This window comes from Thamnophis sirtalis, unplaced genomic scaffold (assembly GCF_051295495.1).
Source record: "Thamnophis sirtalis isolate CommonGarterSnake01/CBP01778 unplaced genomic scaffold, rThaSir2_p1.2 scaffold_1, whole genome shotgun sequence".
Taxonomy (NCBI): Eukaryota; Metazoa; Chordata; class Lepidosauria; order Squamata; family Natricidae; genus Thamnophis; species Thamnophis sirtalis.
In genome coordinates this window covers 76,061,070-76,084,263 of record NW_028261381.1, presented here as the reverse complement: position 1 = coordinate 76,084,263, position 23,194 = coordinate 76,061,070, and the positions used below count along the sequence as shown (strand labels likewise).

Genomic DNA, 23,194 nt, shown 5'->3' with positions numbered 1-23,194 from the left:
AACAGATATAAATGGGTTTTCTTGCATCAGATCCAATTTCCTTAAATGCCACAGCTTCCTCCACTGAACTGTTTTGTACTATTTTGGAGAAGAAGCTTGCTTCTTGGAAAACCACAAAGTGTTTTATTTCCCCATTGCAGCAGAAGGAGAGAGAGTTCCTTCTCCCTTCCATAAGAAACAATTCAAAATAATGTATACCAAAGCCACTACTGATCCTACTTCCAACCTTTCTATGACTACTCTGTCTCTCTGTCTCCCTCTCCCTCTCTCCCTCCTCCCCACTCTTTCTATGATCAGTGCTGTGCATCTTCCCCAAAAGAGCAAAACGTATCTGTTGTGGAAGTTTAAAACTATAATTATAATTCATAATCCATATGCGTTGTAGCCTTACTTTCTATGCTGCTGTTTGATACTTCTTCTAAGAACCCACTTTATAAATAAAGGCAAGGGATGTATTATTCTCAAGAATACTTAGTTGGAAAATTCAGCTCTTTCTCCCAGCCCTTTATTATTCATAATGAAAAAAAGAGTGATAATGTGCTAGAGTTAATGCAGAAATTAAATAAGGAATAATCTGGAAAGAGATAACTAAGCATGTAAACAGGAACTCATAAATGTAATTATCTATGTCATTTGCACTAAAACAACACATCATAAAGCATTTCTGCCATAACATACTGGCAAATATCATATCCTTAAAGTAAGAATCTCTATTAAATTTTGTATCAAAGAAAAATCTTAATATTGGCCTATGTGTTTGCATATACGATGACCTAAATGTACTTTGTCAGCAGACAAAACACTGTCCCTCTTTTTATTATGTTTATCCTCCTCTCAAATGGACAGAGAAAAAAATATAGTGATAGTAGTCCTTTGCTGGTAACTGTCAGGCAGCAACCAACTAAATTATCTGCAATGGCATCGATTATTTCTGGGCTCTGAGAACAATTGAGGTAGTGATTGGTCTATTTCAAAGCACTAAAAAGTCAAGATGGGGGGTGGCAATTAGACTTTAGCAATTATCCTCAGAAGCCACTTTGGCTTCTTGGCTTCAGTGCTGCCACTGAAGTCCAGGAGAAAAGTCCTACTGCTACTCTCTCCAAGACATTTCCTTTTATGTACTCCCAGCCTACAAATAAACCCTAGTCAAAGGAGAACATCTGTGGTGGAATGTAATCTGGATTCCTAGCATGGAGGGAGTGCATTCCAGAGACAGTGAAGAGATAGTGATTGGGAGTTAAGACTCCTTAGTCTTAGCAGTACCGGTTCTGTGGGCATGGCTTGGTGGGTATGACAGAGGAAAGATAATGCAAAATTCCCATTCCCTCCCCACTCCTGGGGGAAGGATATTGCAAAATCTCCATTCTCATCCCACTCTGGGGCCAGCCAGAGGTGGTATTTGACGGTTCTCCAAACTACTCAAAATTTCCGCTATTGGTTCTCCAGGACGTGTCAAAACCTCCTGAATTTCACACCTGCTCCTTAGGAGTTCTTAAATTATATCTAATGATGCAAATAGTTTGCTTTAGTTTGGCAAAATTTCTGTCTACAGATGAGGAACAATGAAGGAAACTGCTCAGGAGAATCTCAGTGTGTCTTTCTTGGTTTGTAGAGCCTGACAACATGTTAAGAGAGGACTTTATTAATTTCTAACAACTCTTCCCTCTGTGTCATTCAGTGTGCTGGCTTTCAGTTTTAGAGCCTTATACAGAACTGGTCCTCTAAGGGACTATTTGCTCCCAGAGACCTCTGTGTCAGGCCTGCATTTATATTCCTTTTAGAATTTTGGCCTGCCACACTTTCTCTTATTTCATTATGCTGTTTCTTTGAGTATAGTCAATGGGAGGGGGGATTAGAAGGAGTAGGATTTTGGAATGTATTGTTTTTCATTCTTTGCTAGAAGCCAAGGTCATCCTTTGTCTCCACACCAGTACACCTGACTGGAAGAAACTGGGCATGGACGCCAGCACGGAAGGAGAAGATTGGACCATGTGATGGACTGTGGGTGTGGGGACAAGATCATGAACTTTTAACTGGGTGGGATTCTGATGTAACTTCCAGAGTTGGGATCCCACAGCTATGTGCCAACATGCCTGCTTTATTAAATCGGAACTTTAAGCATAGTTTTGCCTTCGATTCTGATTTGATTTTATATGGTATTTGGAACGCTGACACTCTGTTCACCCAGTAACACCAGGAAGAGTAGACTATTTCATCATGGCTTCTCTTTGGAGTTGTCATGTTCAGTCTCTCAGTTGTAGCCTCACTTCTTTGCTACAGCTTGCAATAATAGTCCACTAGTCTAGTGAAAATTGGTCAGATCCCACTTGATATCTGAGTAGTTTCCATCAGACTGAGTTTTAGAAAATCCATTTAAATCTAACATTTTATGATAGCATTGAGAGTGGAACTGATATGAGCCATGACTGCTCCTTCTTTATGGGTTGTGTTTTGATATTTCAGTATTCCTTGGAGTCCAATGCTTTTTGTAATTTATTTAGAACTGTTAATAGTTATCTTCTGACATATACATTTCTTAATATTTTACTATAAGAAAAAAGTGCAAGTCCTTCAGAGCTTTAAGATTTATTTATCAAATTTATTGGCAGAGATATTGATAGACCCCCCCCCAATGGAGTGGTGCGGTGGCCTAGTGGTGGAGTTCTCGCCTCACAATCAGGAGGCTGTGAGTTTGATCCTAAGCAGAAGAATAAAAAGAGGAGAGTAAAAAATCCAATAGCTCCTTTTTATTTTCCTTCCCCACTTACTTTTAGCATTTTAATTTTGTGTTTTACACACACACACACACACACACACACACACAAATACCCTCTGAATTTGTGTGGTTTTTAATTGTTTTATCTTTGTATTATTTTGTTATCAATCTTGACGTACCGTATTGTTTCACTTTAATCATACTATATAAACATCATTGTATTGTTTCAATATGGAGATGCTTATATAGTATGATTAAAGTACATGTATTATATAGTAGGCAATGGTGTCACAATTTAATGCTTATATATGATTATATTATTGTAGTATAGAAAAAACTATTACAAATCCTTGAATATATAAGAACTTTTTTGACAAGTTTTTTTTACATCCTCATTTTAAGATAAGGGACGAGAGCTGAACTGCTGAGTGTTACGACCTATGCTCAATCCTTTTCTAAAAGGTGATGCAAAATAAACCATTTTCAAATGAATAATAATGAAGTTAATGTTTTTTTGTATTTGCATGTGCATGGCAGTCCAACAAAGGGAACTCATTTTAAGACTTCAGCCTCATTGTGATATCAGGTATTGTATCAAATATTTTGAAAGCCGAAAGCAAAAGAACGTAACATTTCCTCCTCTAAAGTCAGTGGAGGAAAAAAAAAATATTGGCAGAGAGGAACATGAAGAGGAAAAAAAATGACAATACATGTCAAACCTAGGTAAGCCTTCCTTTCTTAATCCGGGTACCTGCAGATATCTTTCTAGGACTTTTAGTCAATAAGGCTGTTCTGGGATTTAAAGTCCCTACAGATGGACAGAGTCTAGTTTGGAGAAAGCTGACATAAATGCTATGATATTGGATACTGGAATCTGGGGAAATTGGAGATAGAGATGATAGAGATAGAGATAGAAGAGAGAGAGAGAGCGGGAGGGAGGGAGGGAGGGAGGGAGGGAGGGAGGGAGGGAGAGAGAGAGAGAGAGAGAGAGAGAGAGAGAGAGAGAGAGAGAGAGAGAGAGAGAGAGAGAGAGAGAGAGAGAGAGAGAGAGAGACCCAGCCTGCCTACCACTGTAGTCTAAGTGAGATTCTTTGAAGAAATTATTGGGAGAAGCTAAATAGGAAGTGTTTTATGATGAAAATCCAGGAAAAAATGGAATCTGAATTACAGAAGAATGTTAGACATCAGACAGAATTCAGAAGAAGGCGTCTGCATGGGATATCTGATGTGATAGGAAAACTAAACAGGCAAACAGTTATTTTTCCATCCCTCCATTCCTCCTCTCACTTGATCTTAGGCAAGAAGCTGAGAAGTGATACAGTCAGTGATGGATTGCCATTTTTTTTTACTACTGGTTTGGGCACGCTCCTTTGTTCTTTTCTTTTTCCCTCATTTTTGATTTTTTTATACACTGTCTTTTAGATACAAGTTAAAGCTATTATGGGGCAGACTGTCATTACAAAATTCTATGTTTGCTTTGCAAAGCTAATGAGGATAGGGGTTTATTTGCAGATGCCTGCTAGATAGCTGATTTTTCAAATTAAGCTTTAATATTTTGCAATGTTTTTTTTTCCATCTTGTCTGGAGAAACAGCATTTCAAGGAAAAGCTCTATAGATGCAAGAAGGATTCAGTATCCCTAAAACATTTTTTTCAAACAATTACCCATCCATATGAGACTCGGGAACGACTAGCACATATGTGCAAGGGGAACCTTTACCTTCATCTTTACCCATCCATATAATGGCAAACACATACACACACTTACAAAACTTTTGTTTCCTATATATTTCTTCATTAAAAACTTTTCTTGAACAAGCATTGAAGTCCCATCCATTTCAATAGACTACAGTGACATTTTATAAATTTAAGCCATCTTTGTTCCTATTCAATATACAGTAAAAAAAAAAAACCTCAGCAGCTGCTACAATGCAAAAGAAAATCAAGGAATTTGGCTGAAAAAGGCACAGGTTTCTTTCTTTCAAACATGTTATGAAACTCTCAAGAATTCTGCAAAGTAAGTAAGAAAAGATTCCTCATTCCTCCTTTCCTTGCTCTCTTTTCACTATTAGCCTCTGAGAAAAATAATCGTCCTATATTTAATTGGCAGCAGTTGTCTCGTTGAATTAATAATGCCTGCTGCAATCCTGCCTAGCTTCTCTGGGTCACCAGTATTCACAAGTTTTTCCTTTGCAGGAGTTGTTAACAATTCCACTTAACACTAACACTTCCAATGCTTGTGTTCACCATCAGGGATTTTGGCAGTTGGCTTGAGATAATATTGGCCTGTGAGCACATACCTTTCTCTATGCTCAGGTTTTTCCAGGAGGCAACTAAAAATGGTTATTAATAAGCCAAATGACTTGAATACCAGATTGAATCAAATGAGAAATTATAATACAATTTCCAAATGTTCTCTCCAAAGTAAAAAACAAAAACAAACAAGTCAACCAGAAGCGGTATTCAGCAGGTTCTGACCAGGTCTGGAGAACTGCTAGCGGAAATTTTGAGTAGTTCAGATAACCAGTAAATACCACCTCTATTCGCTGGCTCCCAAGTTCCAGCTGATCAGGAGGGAATGGGGATTTTGTAGCAACCTTCCTCTGGAGTGGGGTGGGAATGGAAATTTTACAGTATCCTTCTCCTGCCACACCCACCAAGCCATGCCCACCATGCCATGCCATGCCCACCAAACCACACCCACAGAACCAGTAGTAAAAAAAATGAATCCTACCACTGAAGTCAACAGAACTTCACCAAACTTTCATATGCTAAACACAGGAATTTGGCCTAGCATGCCCTACCCCCAAATCCTATTACGTTGCCTTATCATGGCATGGTAGGGAGGTGTTCCTGGAAGGGATAAGAAAAGAATGCCGAGAGTTTAAGTCAAGAGTACTGTATATATTCCAAGCAGGGTATATATTCCCAGCAGGGTTACCCAAGTTCATCCCAGCTGACCAGCCAAAGCATCTATATTGGGCAGCAGCAACATCAGAAGATGCTGCAGATCAATGTTTACTTTAGTGAGAATGGCAAATGCATTATTTCACATTGTGGGGGAGAAGGCATTAGCAAACCACATCTGTACTTTACCAAGAAAACCACCTGGAAAGACAATCTACAGTGATTGATGATATAGTGCCAGATGATCAATACTTCAGGTTAGAGGGCACTCAACACGCTACTGAGGAAGAGCCACTGGTGCAGAAGAAGAGGTTGATGAGTTTTATGATCAATTTGAAATGGACAGACCATACAAACACAGTCTGCTGCTCGTTCTGGGGGACTGGAATGCCAAAGTTGGAAACTTTAAGGAGAAAAATGTAGTTGGACTACACGGGCTAAGAAACTGAAATGAAGAAGAAGAAGGACATATATCCATTCCTGACAATCCACATTTTCTCCATCGCTAACAAGTTCTTTGAAACTAACTGAAACATTTTTTAAAGATATGCGATGCAGTCATAACCAAATGGAATACATAAGAATAAAATTGTGTACATTACTGGTATTAAAAGGTCTGGATAGTTCTAATAGTATAAATGTGGTCAGGGGTTAACTGTGGAACAGATCAGAAATTATCCGTGTGCATGTTTCAAGTTAAAGCAAAAAGAGAAACTGCGAAATATTTTAACAGCAAGACCTATGCTGCTTCTCCTTAAATATTGGCAAGATAAAAAGAACTAGAAATAATTCTCTATTAATTTAGCTTTTATGTGCTTCCTCCCTCCCTCCCCCCCTCTCTCCACCCACCCACCCACCCACATACCTACGTACACACACACAGGGGCCAAGTTAGTATTCAAAGACAGCAGTTAAGTTAAAAAAGAGGCAGAGAAAATACAGAGGTAGTTTTGAAGGTAATTATTTTGGGTATGGATGAAGAGAGCTAAAGAAGGAATTTCCAGCAGAGTCAATGAAAGCGAGTTAAAAATAAAAATGATGACGTGATTTGAGATCAAACTGAAGTGAAAGAGTGCTGGAACAAGTATTTTGACAATGATAATTCTACAGTTTAGTTCTGGTAAACTGTAGAATTGGAACTAATGCTTATAATGCTAGCATCCAAGAGAAAAAATGATAAAAAGAAAGTGATAAAAATTGACAATGTTGATAAAGAAATGATAAAAGTGAAAATAGAGAGCTGGGAAAATATTAACATGTGGGTTTGGTTTGCTTGTTGGGTGTGTAACTTTGTGTGAAGACTCTACGTATGCCTGACAATCGAATTTGGAGTCGACCATAAATATCATTGTCATACTGCTACTCAAAAGGAAGCAAAGCAATAACAAAGGCTGTTAAAGATCCCTAAGAAGTTGATTGGCAGAATTCTGATTGAAAAGTTACAGGAGGGCCGATGAGCAAATTTGTGAAGTGCTGAGCAGGATGTATGCAGACTAGATTCTTCCTTTTCATCACTGAGAATTGTATGAGCATTGGAAAGTTTATTATTTATTTTTGATTTACAGAAAGTATATGATAGGCTTGATCATCAAAATGTTCTGTGTGAATATGCTGCTGAATGTTATAAAGGATGTTTGTGTGAGAATAAATGGAATACTTAATGAATAGTTCAGGATTGGGCAAACACTAAGAGAAGGATTCACAATGTCCCTTGGCTGTTTAATATATTTAAGGATAAATATATATGGAATGCTTCTGAGGTGCTAGAAGTGTGCGGATTACAGACATAGATATAAATATAAATGGACATTTGTATACTGATGATGGGCTATTGGCTGAGAGCCTGAATGGTTTTCAGTGAAGGTTAGATTATATGATGAAATGAGAAAGACAGACTTGAACTTCAAAACAAGTAAGACAAAAGCAGTTATATTTGATGGGCAAAACTGAATGCACAAGTTCATTTCAAATGGTAACAATTAGAGCATGTAGATAAATGTATGCACTTTGATAGAAAGTTTACTAAAAATGAGAATAGGATTGGGTGAGGTCAAATAATTTTGTATTCTATATTTCCTTATATAAGCACAGGGTTTCTATATGTTTATTTAAGTCCATAAATCTCCTTCTCTGCATCTCTTAGGATTTTCGGCTAGCATGACTGCATGATCAAATTGGCTTTGATCAATCTAATCTATAACAGGTAGGTGTCCTTGGTCTCAGCACATCTGGATGGATCAATGATTTACCATAATCCACTAGCTTTTGTTTAATAAAAAAACATCATTTGGACTCTCTCCAGCTTGCTTGTTTTTTTGTGGTTTTTACCATAACCACTTGGATTATTTATTTATTTATTCAATTTATTTATTCAATTAAATATACCATCCATTTCATTGTCCAAACACCAGAAACTGGAACTGAAAAGGCCAGAGAAGTTTTCTGCTACTGAGATGACCCAGAAATATCTAGCTGGTCATTGCTATGTAGGCTTAGCAAGCAATTTTCACATTAATAGCCATAACAATCCTGCTTGAAACTGGTTAGGTGAGCTGAAAATCCTTGCTCAGCCACCACTTCTGCTTTGGGGGAATACAAAGCACATTATATGTGACATATAGCCCAAGCCAAACTCCTCATTGCATCATTATCAAAGAAGACAAATTATAATAATAGTGAAAACATGGTATTAAGGGACTTGGCCAATCAAGGAAAAGTTCCTGGAATAGAGAGTGGTCTAAAGACAGATAACAAATGGCTGAGATGGGAAGCAACCAAATTAACAAGGAAAATCTCATGGATAGGAAAAGAGAGGAACATTTATTATTCTGTGTGATTGCAAGCTGGGTGATGACAGGGAAAGCCCGGGGTGGCACACTGAGAATTCACACAGTAGCTTAGAACAAGTCACAGACTACAATGATTTATGTTCTAATCCAGCCATAGGTGCAAATTGCAGCTGCCGTAATACAGGGAAGTCCTGGAAATGAGATACAAGCTAGTGCAAAGAAAAGAGCAGATAAAAGCTCTTAGTACACGTTAGAATGGGTATTGTACTTTATGCTGCCATGGAAACAATTGCCTCCCCCTCCCACATTTGTAGTAGTTGTTTGAAATATGAAAAGTATTTCATGAATATCAATATCCTCCCCCTAAATTTTCTTTTTAGTAAATATTTGTTTTAAGTATAAGTATTTCCCCCTTGTTTGCTAGGAAGATAAACCGTGGCTGCAAAAGCAGAAGAACGGAAGGCACACAGCTGTTTTAGAAACCTTCTGATTCAGTCAGTTAACAGCATTCACATTCTGCATCAATAAGAATTATAATTTTCCACACTCTTACTTGGAAATTATTTTGTGAAAAAGAAATCCTATTCCATTAATTGATAAATTTTCTTCTAAATTCTTTTGACTGCCTTTTATCTTTAAAGGTAAAGGTTCCCCTCACACATATGTGCTAGTCATTCCCGAGTCTAGGGGCGGTGCTCGTCTCAGTTTCAAAGCCAAAGAGCCAGCGCTGTCTGAAGACATCTCTCTGGTCACGTGGCCAGCATAACTAAACACCGAGGTGCACAGAGCGCTGTTACCTTCCCACCAAAGGTGGTTCCTATTTTTCTACTTGCATTTTTTTAACATGGTTCAAACTGCTAGCTTGGCAGAAGCTGGGACAAGTAACAGGACCTCACTCTGTTATGCAGCACTAGGGATTGGGAACCGCCAAACTGCCGACCTTTCTGATCGACAAGTCCAGCTTCTTAGTCACTTAGCTACCGCATCCCTGACGGAGCCACCGTGTCCCATCTTAATAAAGCTACATTTATGTTAAGTACACATAGATCACTTTATGGGTATTTAGGTAACTCCCCCCGAAAACAAAACAAAAGCACCCTCCTCAAGCTCTCCCCTTCAAAACAGGAGACAATAAACTATAAATATGTATTTACTAATTTAAATACATAGGTGTGAATGCAGAAATAATTACTGTAATTTAATACAACTATTAAGTATGTCATCAAAAGAGGATGACTGAAGGTTGACTTACTTTCTTGAGCTCCAGGTAGCCCTGGACTTACAAATGGTCATTTACTGACTGTTCTAAGTTAGATACTCCCTCCCAAAGCTGCATATGATGTGACACAATTTCAAAGCTGTGATGGCCACAAACAGACACCCCACCCCTATCCACAAGATTACATTTTGGGCAGTGATGGGATTCACTTACCTTCCCTACTGGTTCACAAATGTGAGCATGTGCGAAAGGTCACGCATTATATCGGGACGGGTGGTGGAACCTCCCGTAGCCACCACTACCAGTTTGCCCAAACTGGAGAGAACTGGCTGAATAACCACCTCTGATTTTGGGTACTTGGCAAGTTCACCTTTACAGCTGTTTGAAGTGTCCTGTGCTCAAGTGACCACAATTTTTGATGGTTTATTTGCCAGTTTGGGGCATTTACTTCCATTTTCTGGCAAAAAGTGGCATTGGGTAAAATGGATTTGCTTAATGACCATGGTGGTTTTTAAAAAAATAAAAGTCGTAAAATTGGGTCCAGTCACATGACCCACTCAATGACTTCAACAACTTACAACTGTAATTCTGGACTCAATTAAGGTCATAAGTCAAGGATTACCTCTATCTACATCTATGTCTTGACTGGTGATGGGCCATGCCTACTGCTATTTCTTCTTCGGGTTATTTAAAGTGAATTAAACTGAACAACACTTTTCAAAATGAGAATTCTTTTAGACAGAAGCCTGTTTTCTGATTCATAGAGCAGGTGACAACCATATTAGTTATTTGGAAGTGATTCATGTTTGAAATACAGGCCTGCTCACAGAAAATCAGCTTGATGAGAGACACCGTTCCAACACAGATATGTGTTTGCATCTAGAAATTGTTTTTTAAGTCAAGGAACACAACACAGCTCTATCTGTAAGTATTTATTTATTTGATTTATATGGCCACTGCCTTTATTTAGTGGCTGTCAGCAACTTTCAATTTGTAAAGACATGAAAACAAGAAATTAAAAGTAGAATACTATTCAATAAACATTCACAGTTGGTGGGAAAAAAGCATAATAAGAGATTTAGCAATAAGAACAGAAACCCTGAACCACCTCAAAATCCATGTCCAGAGAAAGCAGATTAAATTCCTCTAGTTTAATTAATGCAGAGGTCTTAAAACTAACCAAGATTCAGCTTAAGGATTCACCTTGGGCAGGGAGGCTGTTATCAGCATAAGTCACCCAATTGCTGAATATCTACACATTTCCATAAGTCTATTAACCCTCTTTTGGCTATAGGGATTCCTCTAAAAGGCAATGGAAAACTGATTAACTGAGAACTCTTATGAACAGTTTAATTTCTAGTGGATTGCTATGATGGCATAGATTGCGGTAATTCTGCCAGCTTCATTTGATGTACAATTGCCAAATAAATTAGTCAAAGTCTCATGAAGTTTTAGACTTTTTCTTAAGGAAAATATTCACAACTATATTTCCATCTCAAATTCCATCTCTATTTCTGCAAGCCTTACTACTCTTTTATGTAATAGGACTGAATAACCATGTGCCTAGAGGCATTGAAACACACACATAAAGAACTAAGTTTTCCTATATTTACCATGAGGAAAGCATATTGCGAATCTGGCAACTCCAGATTCTAAGCAGATGATAAATAGCTGGGACTTTCAAAACTGAGTGGCCTAATGTGAGCAGGGAAACAAATGTTTTCAAGATCGAACTCTTACACCAACAAACTTTACTGAGCCAACTACAAAAAAGCAGCATGGTACAAGAAAAAGTCTATCATGCTTGAAAACACTTCTACAAAGCATGATAGAATCTGCATTTAAACAAAGTGCATTTCAACGTTTTTAGTAGTATTTTCTTCTTTATGATTGTTTCACAGATTTGAGGGTGAAAGTATAACATCAGAGTGAGTTTACAGCAGTTTTGCCTGGAACATTTTCAGAAATCCTGTTAAATTGTGCTTAAAAGCGCCATAAAACCACTTTTCACACAATCTTGCTCATTGCCCAGAAAGAGAACAAAGAAGAATGCAAGTCTCTTCCAGTATATTGTTCCTTCCTTAACAAGACTCTTCAATATTGTCAGCAGTTGCTTTTGCATTATTAGCAGAAATCAAAATATAAATTGTGATTCAGCATATCTCTCAATACAGTAGTTTATGCCTACTGCAACTGGGTAGAGACGGATGGGATAAGGCTAGGAACTGACATTAATGAAGTTTTTCCTACATCATATACAGCTCTCCATCTGTTATACAACATCAAGCTTTATCCCCATCACAATTTTCTAGCAGACCAAATTCTGTGCATATGTATGTATGTATGTATGTAGCATGCACGTACCTTCAATCATTGTTTTCTCCTGTTAACTGTCTGAACAAGCTCCTGCAGTTTTCTTAGCAAGATTTCAGAAGTGGTTTGCCCCTGCCTCTTTCTTAGGATATAGAGAATAATTGGCCAAGGTCACCTAGCTGGCTCCATGCCAAAGCCAGGACTAGAATTTATGGTCCTGTTTCTAGTTCAGCACCTTAACCGCCACACCAAAATGGCTTGCTCACCAAAAACTCACCAACAGAATCTCTCGATGACAATGGTTGCTCCCCATCCCTATCCCTGAGACTGTGGCTGGTGCCAGACCCAAGCCTTTTGTGTGCAGATCTCAGAAAGAACACATTCTCCTCCCTTACCCTGCCAGGTTTGGTAATTCAATCCAGGTCTGCCCTATTATCCATAATTAAATCATGGATGAGCACAATTTTATTAAAGATCTATCTGGCTTTTGTAGCAGCTGGATTTCCAGGTCTCCAAAAATTGGACCCACCTCATCCTAATATCAATCCAATTTTGTTTTTCCTCAGATATATTGATCACAGCACCATGATTCTTTTTTTATGATCAGAAAACTGATTTGGTGTAATTAATTTTAAAGAATGAAATTAATATACATGTAAGTGTAATTCAAGGAACTGTTAGTGAGGAATATTTCTGTAAATTCCTCATTTTCCTCTTAATATTTGCTTCACACAGATAAATACACACATCCATCCTTCTCACAAAAAGGGAGAGGGCAGAAAAATAAAGCTATGTTCAGAAATCAGATTGATCATGTTACTAACCTTATTTAACAGTAACACAATACACAGTAGCAAGATGCATATCTTACAATCTAGGTTAATATACTATTCTACAAATCTGATTCAAAATTTTCCCTTTTTACTACACTATTTCTCTTGTGATATTCTTACCTCTTTCTTGAAAATTAAAAACACTGAAGACGGTGACTACGCTGCCACACTGCATTGCATTGAAAGGATTTCAGCAACTAATTTTTGTGCCCTTATCCAATATACAATAAAGTCAACGGAGAAACTATTTTCCTAAATTGCCTTTTGAAATAGTGCTCACAAAATAATGAAATACAAGAATAATATCACATTTAAATTATTTTCTTATTAATATTTGCTCAGGTTTCTTCATGGCTTTGTCTTTTCTTTAAATAATGCTTGAAAGTATATTGAAGAAACAGCATAGATATTCTGCTTTAGGATCTAGATGACCCAAATACATAGTTCTCTAAATGGTGCAGGGTGAAAAAAAAAATGTCTCTTTGGATTTTCCCCCTCTTTCTTCTCTCCTGATTCCTACATTGCTGCATTGCAGGACTATTATTTCAGATCATTATGCTGCATTATCCTACATAATATGGTTTGCAAAAATCAAATTGACTCTAATACTCTCAGGACCCCTTAACTCTTGCTGTTGGGGTTTATTTGTGTTTTCTTCAGATGCAAGGCTGCATTAAACACAAGCCTTTGTTCAGAAAATAAATCAGGGAAGAACTGGAACAAGATAAATAAACTCTATCTGTCCACCCACCCACCCACCCACCCACCCACCTATCTATCATCTATCTATCTATCTATCTATCTATCTATCTATCTATCTATCTATCTATCTATCTATCTATCTATCTATCTATCTATCATCTATCACCACTAGATGGTGAATTTATAGCTATTATTGCAATTAGATTGGGTCAGAATAAGCCACACATTAATAAAATAAGCCTTGCACCACTAGTAGAAATACAATTCCAAATCTATATTGGCCCAGCATGATAGGTTTTTGTCTCCAACCTTCTATGACTAGCAAGGGCACAACATTGTCTCTCACAGCCTAGAGATCAGATAACCACTTCTTAGAGCCATGGAAAAATTTGTTTGAAGGCAGGGGGAGAAGAATCACCAGGGTTGGTCAGACTATCTTAAAGCATGAAAGTTAAATCTCATTGAGATGTATCAACATTGGAAGAACTAGAGCATGAGCTGGAACAAGTCAAATGTGATATAATTGGACTAGGTGAAATAAGATGTAAAGATTGTTTATGAAACAATCATATAATGAAGAAATCAAAGAATTACCGATAGATCAACTGAATATGCATTAATTCTGCCAGAAGAATCATTAGTTTAAAATCATTATGAATATAAGGATAGGGGGGAAAAAACAATCACGACCCTATCATCAGAAAGTTAAGTTTTAGCAACAGAAAAATATGCATGATGGCTAATATTTGAAAGATTAAAAATATATTTCTATGTTGAATTCTTATTTCAAGAGAAAACATAACTCAAAGTGATTTTGGAAAAGGCCAGATGTAAATCTTATCCTTGTATTCAATAGTTTACATTTTGTCCAATAATAGATTCATTTTTATGGACTGACCGAGTCAGTGCTGACCGTGCTCAACACATTAAAAATCAGCATCAAAGATGAGAGGGGAAAATTGCTGCAACATACAGCAGCTTGCTTTGTTTCTCAACTAAACTATCAAAAATATGTGTTTTGCCTGATATTTGAAAGTGATAGAAAGTATAGTTGTCAGGGCTTCTGCAACAACATAGTAGACAGCATGACTGCTTTTTGTGGAGCTGATGAATATGGCTGGTATAGGAATCAGTAAAGGGATCAACTCCTCAGAATTCATCTTTGCATTCAGGAGAAGACAAGGATCACCCATGTTTGGCTCCTTACAAATTCTCCATGTGAAGATATCAGAAAATAGCATTCCCCAGCAGCTTTGAGAGGTCTTGGGCCAGGGAATATTCATCTTGTCTAAGCCACATTCAGCACCTTTCAAAAAGACACTGGGCCTGTCTATTTCCTCTCTTAATTACTTCAGAAAGCTGCTTATTATCGATTTCTTTGGAGTTAAGAAACTCCTGAAGACAAACTGTATTACATCAGGAGATTTTCCTTCCACTCTGGATGAAAGAAACTCTAAGTAAATTTAAGGGTTAACAAGAAAAGCTTTAATTTGGGGAAAATAGCAAAAGGAGGTCTAGAATGTTGATTTTGGAAAGTTGAGGCACTAGATGGACTTGAAAGAATATTTCCTGTGGGGTGTTTAAAAATTTATAAAATAGTATATGAAGTCTTTGAAATTAATTGTAAGAAATCCTCCTGTGGGAAAATTTTGTTGATTGGAAAATAAACAGATGATAAGAGGAGACTGGAAGATTGGCTGCAGGGAACCAGAAAGAACAAAGGATTATTCCTAAAGAAGAACAGGCCCCATTATTACAATGGAACAGTACTATTTGATTACTGAAGTAATTAAGGCTGTTTGGAACCAATTTACTAAGAAGTTACTTACAAGATGGTTTGATACTACAGCAGAGGATATAGAAGAAAAGATTTTATTGGATAAAAAAGGGACTGAGGCTGATTTGAATGCGGATTGCGAGTTTTAAAAGAAACCTGGAAACAACGAAGGATCGGCCCGTGGTGCCTCTTCCAGCGAAAAGGGAGCTTGGGAAGGGCTTTGTTTTCAACTGCGACGGCCTCCTGCAACCCTCTGCCAGCAAAAAATGGAGCTCAAGAGGGACGCAATTGAATTGAAATGACTATTCAAGATGAAGAAATCAGACCAATCACAACAAATCAGCAAGTACTTTTAAAATGCTTAAAATGTTTAGAACATCAGTTGGAACAGAAGAAACGTCTTGGATGACAGGCTAAATGTTTTCAAAGAAAAAACCAAAGAACCTCAATTACTTTTTGGGAAAAAAGCACCTTTGGAACAAGCATGATCTGGATGATTGTGAATCTCAATTGATATGGGAGTTGCTTATGTGGAATAATAATAATTTTTTAAAACCTAGTATTCCTTCAGTCACTACGTTACTACAGCATTTCCTTTTGTAGTCAGCACCAGCTACCAGGAGAAATTGCTACAAATCCCACATTATTTAGAAGTTCAGGGAGACTGAAGCAAGTAGATACTGCTTTTACGAGGTAGTGTCAATGCTATGGAACAGTCTCCTCATAGTTATCCTCCTCTTCGATTATTTTTTCTGTTTCTGCCAAAAATGGAATTCCTCTGGGATGTTTTCCCTGACATTATGCAGGACAACATCCTTAATTCTTGATTGTTAACAGGGGTTTTTGTTCACTATTATGTGTTGGGTTCCTATATAGCTTCAAGTGGGACACTAGATGTTTTAAATTATTTTTAAAGGTAACTCTCAGCTTATGTCCATTTGCTTAACAACTATTTAATATTATTATGATGCTGAAAAAATGACTTATGCCCAGTTCCTGCACTTGTGATCATTACAGTGTCTCCACTTTGAAGCATTTTTAGAGCTTCCTGCATGGCCTGTTTAACCTTAGGTCTAGCTCCTCCCACTGCTTCCAGATTTGTTATTGTAGTTCCTTGATCGATGGCCGATGATTGTTGATGCTGTTGCTTTTTAGCTTGTTTCTCCATACGTCTAGTAGTCATGCGGCTAGGTCTTGGTTCCATAGCACCTTGCACTTCTAGAGAAGAGAGATGCTCCATCTTGTCTGGTGGTTGAGTAGTTTGCTGTCTATCCTGTCCTTCTTGTGGTCTTTCTCTAGGTCCAGATGGTGCAGGGTGTCCGGCCTTCAATATATTATAATAAAAATCTCGGGCTTTCCATACAGAGTTGAGGCGGTACCTTTGCTTATCAAATGTAAATATGATTCCAAATGGTGCATCCCATCTATACTGTATCTGACGATTTCTGAGTTCTTCGACCAAAAAAGCGTAGTCTCTCCTGGCTCTTAACATTTGAGGTGGTATCTCTTTCAAAACAGCCAGGTCTTGACCGCCAATTTGAAGCTTAGTGTTATAAGACGCTTGCAGTACCATATTTCTAAGCTCTCTTGTAGTAAAATATATAACGATGTCTCGAGGAAGCTGCTTCTGCTTTGCCAGCCAGGAGTTAACACGGTAAGCTTTGTCAATTTGCCAGTCTAGGTTGGTCCCTGGTCTTCCCATCAGGCGGTCAAAAGCTTCCAATAGGATCTGTTTCAGGTTCTCCTGTTTCTCCTCACGCAGCCCCCTTACTCTTAATGCGAACTCCATTTGTCGGTACTGTATCATAATAATTTCTTTTTCAGCATTTTCCACTTTTTGTTCCACCACCTCTGTTTTCAATGTCAAGTTAGCATTGGCATCATTAAGAACCTCTAGAGTATCTTCCATTCCAGAAATATGTTCTGTTAATACAGTTACAAGTCTCAGCATGTCGTCTCTAATTTTACCAACCTTAGCATCAAATTTCTCATACAGCTCCTGTTTAAGTCCTTTTATTTCACTTTTAATTTCTTCTTTCATTTCTTTTATTTCCTCTTTTCTCTCCTGCTTTACCACCTCTCTATTATCTCTAAACTTATCTTCCATTTTAATTGTCTGTGCATTAAGAGCCTCGCTTAGATTACTCAGGAAAAATTCTTTCGTTAACACATCCCCAGCAGGGGGCGTAGGAAGCGGAGGCTGCAGCTTTGTGCCAGGCACTGAGGATGTGCCCCTGGAAGTAGAGGGTGACGACTTCAAGTTAATATTTGGTTTTGAGGCCATTTCAAAATTTATCTGCCTGCAGTTAATAAAACTCTATTGCCTGAATATGCAGCTTTAAGTAAAGAGGCTGAGTTCCCCTTTTATTTTGAAGTTTAAGGCTTGGCAAAACTTTCAGTGAGTAAACATTGTAACAAGACCGTTCAGCAGATTCATCACCATTTAACTTCCAGATAAGCAAGGTTAATGAAGGAGTAAAATTCTTGTAGAAATGAAACTAATTAAAAAGCTTCTGCTGGCCTATTGTGAAACCAAAACATATGATAAGCAATCTCTTTTGTTTTGAATTCTTGTGAGGATTAACAAAAAGTGTTCGTTATTACCGGAGAAACCAGCCTGCTCGGCGCCATTTTAAAAGCCTCTAAGTAAATAATTTTTCGGAGGAGAAAAAGAAAAGAAGCTAAAATGTTGATAAACAATTATTGTCCACGCAAACGGATTCAGCTCGTGATAAGATTAAATCAAACAAAACTTTGAACAGAGTGGGGGAGACCTACTTTGTCCTGCACAAGGCAGTTTGAAGTTCCCAGCACGGACAGCCGTTCTGCCTTGGGCTAGCCCCCCTTTCCCTGCAAGCACAAAAGCTGCAAAAATCGAAGAGCATTTGCCAGCAAAACAGTTTCTTCTTTCCTTCTTGCCTGAAGGATAAGAAAACCTGATAAGACGTCAGATGGAAGATCCTCTAAACAGGTACGTAGCCAGGAATTCGGAGGCAGCTGATTTTTTGCTGCCACCACCAGCAGGCTCCTCCCAGGAAGCACAACCGTTGGGTGTCTCCACAATCACATGATCAAAATTTGGATGCTTGGCAACAGGCATGTATTTACAATGGTTGCAGCATCCTGGGGTCATGTGATCGCTATTTATGACCTTTACCAGAGAGTTTCTGACAAGCAAAGCCAATGGGGGAAGGCAGCTGGGTGTCGCAGGGCAGCTGGGTGTCGCAGGGCAGTGGTGTGCGCATGCGCGCACAGCGCACATGGCTGTCTAGGATGCCCAGTCCCGTTCGCAGCATACCGGCTGCACCGGAGTGCGGAACCCACCACTGGATTAAATGTATATATCATCTGATTCCCAGTGACACTGGGAGGTTTACAAATGATTTAAAATGTGAAAAACACAACAACAGCAACAACAGGAAAGTAGAGATAGTAAGATAACAAAACAGATGGGAACAAAAGAAAGCAGCCTAAGTTAAAACAAGCGTCCATTCTTCCCCACCAAAGGCCTGAATGAAGAGGCAGGTCTTCAAGCCACTTAAAAACACCAGCATGGTTGGGGTTGTTCAGATCTGGGAGAGAATCTCTTTCAGGAGGATTGGCGCTTTTCCAAGTCTTGATAGTTGGCACTGCTTATTTGAAGGAACCTGGGACATGCCAACCCTGAGTCCCTCAAGTACCCAGGCCCTGTATGTTATATGGCGTTATAGGTTAAAAAAACAGCACTCTGAACCCTACCGAGAAGCAAACTGACAACCAGTGCAGCTTGTAAAGCAGAGATTTTACATGGGCATACTGAGGTTTGCCCATCATTGCCTGCATCGTTACATTCTGAGCAACTTGTTTCTAGGTGGTTCAAGGGTTTATATTTAAAAACAATAATTGAGATTTTACAAACATAAGGATTTTAATACAAGCAATTTATGTTCTGTTTTTTTAAAAAAGGAAATTCCGCTCCACATTTTTATAGACTATGCTATCTTAGTTTAATGCTGGGAGACAGGATAATTTTCTTCCTACTCCTCCTTTTTAAAATGTATGTTAGAATGTATATGTCTACATTTTTTGCTAAATATGGGCATCAAGGTGCCCAACAGTGCTAACACTAAAATATATTATAATTGCATTAAAATTAAAAGACTTAGCATACGCAAACTATTATTTCTAATTAATCCTTATTTTCCTTTTTTATTGAAATCATGAAAGTATAGTTAGCTATTTCTCTCACTGTCAATCTATTAAGGGCCACTCTTGGTTTATGATAAAACTGCAAACCATAAAATTGAAAGCGATGTCACTATAAATATATACTGTATTTTTCACACTATAAGATGCACCAGACCAGAAGATGGACATTAGCTTTAGAGGAGGAAAACAAGAAAAACAAAATTGCCTGTGCCTCCCAGCGTCCATCCGGGATTTATCTGGCTAGCATCCTTGCACCAAACAGCAAACAGCCTGTCAGCTTCAGCGCAGGGCGATAACTGTCCCAGCACGTGGCTCATCAGGGCTCCACTTCGTTGTGTCCACCACCGGTCAACTGAGTTGAGCTGTTGCCGCCGGTGGGAAACGCTGGAGCCTTCACTTCCAAGCAGCTGATTGGTGGTTGGATTGGCCTCCCAGAATACCGCCCACCAGCTGTTTTAGATGACGGTCATTGCCGCTGCCTATCACCACCACTGCCATTCGCCACAAAATCAGTGGTGAATGACAGTGGCAGCAAACGGTGGCAGCATATTGCGGAGATCAATAGCAATAGCAATAGCAGTAGACTTATATACCGCTTCATAGGGCTTTCAGCCCTCTCTAAGCGGTTTACAGAGAGTCAGCATATTGCCCCCAACAATCTGGGTCCTCATTTTACCCACCTCGGAAGGATGGAAGGCTGAGTCAACCCTGAGCCGGTGAGATTTGAACCGCTGAACTGCTGATCTAGCAGTAGCCTGCAGTGCTGCATTTAACCACTGCGCCACCTTGGCTCAGCTGTGATCCCCAAAACCTAGAACAGCTGATCGGTGGTATGCTCGGCAGTGATGACTCCAGTGTTTCCGGGTAGCAGCAAACAGCAGCAGTGGTGACAGGCAGCGGCGGTGACCCCCCCCCTGCCGCAATAGTCACTCTATAAGACACAGACATTTCCACCAATTTTTCTGAGGGAGAAAAGGGCGTCTTATAGAGCAAAAAACATGGTATTTAATGATTTTGTCCAGCATGACTGTGTAGAGGAGTGAAAATGCTTTAACTTCTATTTTTGACAGAAGGTCATGATATCCAACTCCTCCACAAAGTAATTTTTAACTATAATTTGATTGAAACAAGCTAAATTAATTTCAAATAAGAGGTTCTGAACTTGCTTTACTTTGTACAGATACCTATTTAGGGGTTTAAGTATAATATTAAAACTAGTCTTAGTCCAAATGACATTGATATATTTTATTTCCTGTACAGAACTCTGGTGGCCCCCTAGTTCCCTGGTTTCAACAAAACAAGGCACTATGATTAATCAGAGACTTCTGTTTGATTGATGGCTTAGTGTTAAGGAAAAGTGTTCAAATGCTCTGTATGTAGACAAAAGGCCTGGTTATATTTTAGCTTAGTAAATCAAGATATAATCATCTAAAGGTGCAATTGAAGTTTGGGGATCTCCATTTCTCATTAGAGTGACTGCTGTCCCTGCATTTTCTTATTAGATGACCCACCTCCCACTATTAAACAGAAAAATCAATTTTTATGTAAGCAAGTTCTCTACAGAAGAACTTCAGCACAACTCATTAGAGAAGTAGACTTGTGTATTGTGTATGTACAAAGTATTCTCCTTATGCATTTTCTCCAACAACACTATAAAAGTCAGCCTATCTGTTTATAGATGCTCTTATGTTTTTCACACCCACTTATTGAAAAGATTCCACTCAGTCATGAGAAATATACCGACATCTTTAAGAATTATGATGCTCCTGTTTTCTGTACCCTCTAGTGCTTTGGCAGATATGCCAGGAAGCATTTTTCTTGTATCACGGAGGGTGGTTCGCAGAAGCAAAGTATCATTTAATCAAACTGACTTTGAGCAGTTGAAATCAGCCACTTGATGTTACTCTAATGAAGTTTTATTTTCTAACGTTAACAGACTCCAGATGCAGAGATATTCCCCCTGGAAACTGTGTTAAAATGAATGGAATAAATAAAAACTCAATCACCCCTGACTCCTAAACTTTTTTTCTTTTTTGTTTAGAAGCGGGATTTTATGTTTTAGAAAATGCATACAGTCTGGGATCAAAATCATCAGCATGTATATAAATATTATGGCTTTTGGCTTCTTATGGCTTCCATAGCAATCCATCTGATATGACTTATGGGTAAGAACAATGAGAACTTAAAAGTATAGGTCTGATGTAGATACTCTATGTGTGTACTTATTTTTTTTTAAATTCTCTCAATTTAAATTAATATACTGTGTGAATTTAAACTATGACCTAATGGGTCAGATGCGTCATGCAGAGGCCACGCCCACCTCAGCTCCACGAATGGGAAAAAACGCCATGAAACATCACGTGGTGATAATGTGACACCGTGAGTTTGACACACATGGTCTAGAGGAGGAAATCTCTAAGTCATCTACCAAATATGGCTAATTAAAAGATGTCTGAGTAAAATTACTCCATGAACACAAATGTTGAAACTCTTCACAAATGAAAAAAATCCCACCTAGTTATTTTCCCCCCCACAAAGAAATAGAGCCTTCTATGTTTTTTCCATAGCTGATTGGGGAATTCTGGAGGTCTACACATCTTAAAAGTTCACAAAGTTGAGAAACATTGCATGAAATTCTCTCACACCCAATTTTATTTTCTCAGTGGTAACCTATGACTTTCCAAACCTATAAACTTGCAATATGTGATATTCTAATATCACTGTCTGAATTTCACTGTGTGCATCTAAACAAGTATTATAAGTCTGGTCTTTACACACTTAATCCTAAAGTTTACTCAACTGAATCAGTTCATCCATCAGGTTGATTTAGAGTGAAATGTTCTAAGCTTGTTGATAGATTTATTCTTTTAAAAGGGATAGCACATATTCATATTTTTTATTTAATTACCCCTCCACAAAATATTTTTCAATGCAAGAAGTGGAGAGTGGATGGAACTGCTATTTTCACAAGACACATGGTTATTCAAATATTCCATCAAAAATAAATCAGCAAACTTCTAAAATCACTTGACTTCCATTTAAAAATGCCAATAGTTTCTATAGTTTTGTAATAACCTGCTTTCAAACACAATCTTCCTATTTCCAACAGGAAATAAAAGGCAAGGCTTAAAATTGGTGTGAAGACAGAGGTAACCAAAAATAGTTGCTTTTAAGTATAAATATGCTCATGTCTCAGATGAAATGCAGAAATGAACAGTAAAACATGGGGGTTAAATATATAGTTACAGCATCAGTGGATTAGTTATTTGGATTTTTTTTCTTGCAATGCTATTTGAGTCTCCTTGGCAATTTGACATATTTAGAATCATGGTTACACAAATAACCCAAAATGCTGCATATAGTGTAATTACTGCTCAAACTAACTCTATTTCATCCCCTGGACAAATCTCTTAAATAAAAAAGAATTTCTGGATACCAATGGACTTAACATGCATATTAATGTATGTATGATTCACTACCACAAGAAACAATGATGAAAATAATCTTTTTTTTTTTTAAAGAAAAAAGATCAGATAGATGGGGATGATTCTATCAAAATACCCTTGACTACGAAATGGAATCTCTCCAATTCAGAGGCATTTTGTCTTGGAAAATGAAATAATGCAGGCAAAAATTGAAGGCTTTTAAGTCCTTCCAGTAGGCTTCCAAACATAATCTAGCTGATCATTATTGACAACAGAGCATTAATGTCAATCAAAGCTCTTCTTCTGAGAAAATAAAATGGATAGTT

At 38.1% G+C, this 23,194-nt stretch overlaps 1 protein-coding gene and 2 long non-coding RNA genes across 15 annotated transcripts in view; 2 read left to right on the top strand and 1 right to left on the bottom strand.

Moving 5' to 3' along the window:
* The window catches only part of BRSK2 (BR serine/threonine kinase 2), a 454,430-nt gene that overhangs the window by 189,897 nt on the left and 241,339 nt on the right, over positions 1 to 23,194 (bottom strand). The gene's annotated exons all lie outside the window — the stretch shown is intronic.
* Positions 1,032 to 3,644, top strand: LOC148049571 (uncharacterized). Its single transcript, XR_015696779.1, has 3 exons — positions 1,032 to 1,284; positions 1,901 to 2,050; positions 3,254 to 3,644. It is a non-coding gene; the product is annotated as an uncharacterized LOC148049571 (long non-coding RNA).
* On the top strand, positions 3,739 to 7,919 carry LOC148049570 (uncharacterized). The gene is made up of 2 exons (XR_015696778.1): positions 3,739 to 4,732; positions 7,766 to 7,919. It is a non-coding gene; the product is annotated as an uncharacterized LOC148049570 (long non-coding RNA).